Here is a 5,394-nt window from a genome sequence, read left to right as displayed (position 1 = left end):
CTGTGCTCCGCAACAAGAGAGGCCACGATAGTGAGAGGCCCACGCACCGCGATGAAGAGTGGCCCCCACTTGCCGCAACTAGAGAAAGCCCTCGCACAGAAACGAAGACCCCAAACGAAGACCCTAGTCAAAATAAATAAATAAATAAATAATTTCTTTAAACTATAAAAAAAAAAACTAAAACCCTTCCAGATATGCAGAAAAAAACAAAACACAAGAAACTTCATAATAGAGGAGAAAAACTGACATCACAACACAAAACTCAAAAATATTGGACGGTTTGGACCAAGTTGAAAGGAATGCCAACTACAACCCCTGTGCCCTACTCCCAAGCTCCATATAAACTGAAATAATTCCCATAGGGTCCATCACTTCCCTGAGCTTATTGGGAAGAAGATAGACTTACAGAGAGGTTTGGGAAAGACAGGATACATATCATTTGATTTCTGTTCCTTATGATGTTCATCAGTGGTGTTTGGATCAGAAGAGCAAGTTCCAGCAAATCTGTTCTGTGTTCCCCTACCCCACACCTCTCTGGAGGAGGGGTGGTCCAACACACTAGGAACTTCAGGGGAATAACTCAGCCTGCAGGGCCCTAGTTGGCCCCAGAATTCATGTGGCACAGATGGTTTTCTACATAAAGGAGACTTTGTCATCCAAGTGCCCATGCAGCCATCAACAACTTTGGAGAATGCTACCAAGGTGGTATTCAGAGGAAAACACCTAGCTTTAAGTGTTTTTATTAATAAATAAGCAATTCTAAAATAAATAACCTGCATTCAACTCAAGAAATTAGGAAGAGTGAAACAAAATAAATCAAAAGAAAGCAGAAGGAGAAAATGAGAAAAATTGCAAATGGAAGTTGGGGAAGGGAAAGAAGAAAAAGGGCAGCATTGGTAAAACCAAGAGCAGCTTATTTGAAAGGACTAGACAATAAAATTACGTGAGTGTGTATGTTTGTGTGTATAATTATGTTCACAGACTCCCTCTTTCTTTATGACCCACTTTAAAAAATCCTGTATTTTTGTATTTCTCATATAGCTCCTTCCTCTCCCCATTACAAACATGCTAGTAATATGATAGTTAATATAATTATTATAACCAATTTAAATATGAAATCCTGAAAGGGGAGCAAAGGCTGAAAATGGGAGGTAACAAGCCTATGGAACAGGAATGAAGGTTGAGCTTGGAGGGGTCGTTGGAGCCACTGAAGGTAGAAGTGGATCCCTTAGACTTAGCTACGTTATGGAAGCCCCCTCCTGCCTCTTCAGGATATCCCACGAGATGGGGGGATAGAGAAGCACGGCCTTTCCAAATGACTTTGGCTGCCAAAAGTACACCTCGCAAACTGGAATCTACTTCACAACCAGCCACGTGGGCCCCCAGGCATATTTAGATTACAGTTAAAGCAAGCTAAAAGGCAGAAAACACACACACAGGGACTTCCCCTATGGTCCAGTGGCTAAGACCCTGTGCTCCCAATGCAGGGGACCTGGGTTCAATCCCTGGTCAGGGAACTAGATCTCACATGCATGCACCCACTAAGAAATCCACATGCCACAACTGAAGATCCCGCATGCTGCAACTAAGACCAAAAATAAAATAATTTTTTAAAAAAGAAAAAGAAAACACACACACAGCTTTTGGAAAGAGAAAAGGAACATGAACAGTGAAGGGGAAGAGATTAACATAGTTTTTTAAAATTTACTTACTTTATGCCATTAATTTGAAACGACTGATGAAAAAGATTAAAGCCAATTAAAGCTCAAAATATCTCAATTAATTTGGAGGGAATAGACAACTATTCCATTTTGAGTCTTCACATCCAGGAATAGGTTTTCTTGTGCATTAAAGTTTTTCTTCAGCCTCTTCTGTCTAGTTTTACAGTTTTCTTCAGAAGGATCTTTCACACTTTTCAAGATTGTTCTGGGATATTTTTGAGTTTGGATAATTGAGAGGTTGAAGGGATCACTCACAAAAACAACCAAAGCTACAAAATCCCTAGGAATCAGTACACTTAGAATAGCCAAGACACTTTTGGAAAACAAATAGAACGGGAGCCTTGTAAGTGGGCAGGAAACTTACCAACCAGATATCAAAATCATTATAAAGCTACAGTTCTTAAAAGTCAGGTATTGCAGCTCTGTAAGGGACAGCCACACAATGGAACACTCAGCAATAACAGGGAACACACTACAGATACAGGCAACAACTAGGATAAATCACAAAGACTTTTTGCTGCGTGATTAAAGCCAATCTCAAAAGCTTCCCAACCATGGGATTCCACTTATATGGCATTCTGGAAAAGACAAAACCATGTTGATAAAGATCAGACCAGTTGCCACTTAATGAGTGTGAAGGGGGTGACTATGAAGGAGTGACATGAGGGAGGGAGTTTTTCAGGGTGATGGAAGTGTATCCCAAATTCATATCCCGGTTGTGGTGATGGTTGCACAAATATATACATATGTTAAAATTCACAGAACTATACATCCAAAAATGGGCAATTTTACTATACAATGATTTTAAAAATAAAATAAGCAAAGCAGTATATGTAGTGGGTAGTACTGTTTTAACAAAGAGATGAATGAAACCAGAACAAGTCCAGGTATATAAGGCTGTTACTATGTAAAAATAGGGTTTCCCTAGTGGCACAGTGGTTAAGAATCCACCTGCCAATGCAGGGGACACAGGTTCGAGCCCTGGTCCAGGAAGATCCCACATGCTGTGGAGCAACTAAGCCCATGTGCCACAACTACTGAGCCCATGTGCCTAGAGCCCTTGCTCCGCAACAAGAGAAGCCACCGCTATGAGAAGCCCACGCACCTCAACGAATAGTAGCCCCCACTCACTGCAACAAGAGAAAGCCTGCACGCAGCAGTGAAGACCCAACACAGCCAAAAAAAAAAAAAAAGTGAAAGATGGTAAATTTTCACAATTTTTAAAATTGGTCCTAAATTGTTAACTATTGTAGATGGGAATAGGTATTTGGGGGGTCATTATACCATTATACTATTTTTGTATAATTTGACATTTTTCATAATAAAACATTTTTTGCTTTTCTAAAAAATGGTGTTTCAAAGCAGGGAGACATCTGACTTTTTGTTTAGAAAAAATTAGATCTTACCTGTATCTTAAAACATCAGTTAGACTCACATTTTTGTGTAAGAAAAATGAAAACATGAAAGAACTAGAGGAAAGTCAGGAGGGTGAGCTTACAGCCCGGGAGGGAGGAAAGCCTTGCAAAACCTCAAAGGAAACCCAGACAGCATAAAGGAGGAAAAAGAGTGATGGATTTGGTGACGTAAAAATTCAAACTTAGATGGGGTTAAAAAAAAAAAAGCCAAACCAAACAAAAAACCATAAAGTTATTAAACGTTAAACTGTAAACTGGGAAAAATGATTTGTCACAAGCCTCCCCCCCACCCCACCCCCGCCAGGCCCTATCACGCAATTAAGGAAGCTGACTGGCCCTGGAGGCCTTTGAGTTTGCTTCCTGTGGTGTAAGTCTTCCTTTCAGGTCTTTATCTTTGCTTTTCAAGCTTCCAATTTAAGAGATAGGAGAGTTCATGATAATTAGGGTTGAAAAAAACCAGATGTAGTTTATGGGTATCAGAGATACGCTGCTGTCTGTTCATGGCATTGGGCTTGTATCCAGAAAGACCAAAATGTACATAAACTCGGGCTCTCCCCCTCAACCTCCCTGAGCCCCAATTTCTCCATCTGTTAGTGGCGTTAATGATGGAACCTCCCCATTAGAGGTTTTATTCTGGTGGCATGGTAAGAACTAGGGAAATGTTAGCTGTTCGTTATGATGTGTGACAGGTTTATGGATGGTCTGGGTGGGAGTTTATTTTCTTCTGTGTACACTTCTGTTTCCCAAGTACTAGACACTGATTAGGTGTTACTATTATAATCAAGAAGAGGTTATGTACATTTTGTCTTTTTTTTTTTTAAAGAGGTGACTCGGAGGTTTAACTGATCTCTGGAGGAGAAATCAAGGAAAACCTTAGGACGCTTAGGCTAGTCCTTATTAGTCCTTAATCTTTGGGAGTGATGTTCCCTTCCCAAATTCTTATCCCAAGTGGATGCAGGGATGACTCTGACACCAGCTCTACTTGTGCGCGGCTCTACATGGTGTTAAGGACAGAGGGGCTGGAAGTTTAATACAGCACAGGGTGATCAAAGTCAGGATGCAAGAGAGTACAGAAAGTTACGGTAGATGCAAATTATGACCTGAGTAGCTAGAGGTGACTTTTGAGTCTAGTCTTGAAGAGTGAGGAGGTATTCACCAAGTATTGGGGTTGAGAGTCCTGGAAGAGGGAACACATCTGAAGACGCATACAGGCACAGAAGGGCATGACAAGCTGGGGTGAAGCAAGATGTCCAAATGATTTTTCCATGAGTGGGGAAGCCAGCAAGGCTGGAATGGTGGGCTGAAGGTTGTAAAGGTCTTGAAGGAGCCTGGAGTCATCCTACAGCCAAAGGGAGACGATTAGAGGCAGATGGGCAGAGAGATGATGAGATCAGATCCTCAGTTTAGAAAGATAACACTGAAACAGAGCAGGGATGGACTGGAGCAAAGTGACCTTTCATTCATTCAATTTCATAAGCATTTTTTGAGAGCACCTGGTATTTATTTTCTATTGCTCCTATAATGAACTATCACAAACTTAGTGGCCTAAAACGATACAGATTTATTATTTTACAGTTCTGGATATCAGAAATTTGAAAGAGGTCCCAAATGGGTCTGAAATGGCTAAAATCAAGATGTGGGTAGTGTGTGTTCCTTCTGGAGGTGTTTGAGGAGAATCCATTTTCTTGCCTTTCCAGCTTCTAGAGACCCCCCCCTCCTGGCCCCTTCATCTTCAAAGCCAGTATCATCAAGGTGAGTTCTTCTCTTTGATCCCCCCTCTCTCTGTCTCTCTCTCTCCCATTCAAGGACCCTTGTGATCACGTCGTGTCCATCCAGATAATCCAGAACAATCTCTCTATCTCAAGATCAGCTGATTGGTAAACTTAATTCCATCTGCAACTTTAACTCCCCTTTGCCTTGTAACGTAACATAGTCACAGGTTCTGGGGGTTGGGATGTGGACGTCTTCGGGGAGGGTCATTATTCTGCCAAACACACCCTCTATATATTAGGGGTGTGTTAGCTTTGGGGGATATAGACAAGGAAGGTTCCCGACCTCACGGATCTTATGTTTTACTGAAGAAGACAGACAATTTACAAATAAACAAGTAAATGTTTTTTTTCTTTAAAGACAATTTCAGAGTGTGTTACATGCTTTGTGTGAAATAAAACAGCAATATGAAACAGGGTGATCAGAGAAGCCCTCTCTAGGTGACATTTAATCTGAGACCTGATGAGACGGTGCCAACTATGGGAAGA

This window comes from Neophocaena asiaeorientalis, unplaced genomic scaffold (genome assembly GCF_003031525.2).
Source record: "Neophocaena asiaeorientalis asiaeorientalis breed wild unplaced genomic scaffold, Neophocaena_asiaeorientalis_V1.1 scaffold91, whole genome shotgun sequence".
Lineage (NCBI taxonomy): Eukaryota > Metazoa > Chordata > Mammalia > Artiodactyla > Phocoenidae > Neophocaena > Neophocaena asiaeorientalis.
The sequence above is the reverse complement of the archived record's forward strand: the minus strand, read 5'-3'. Positions refer to the sequence as shown.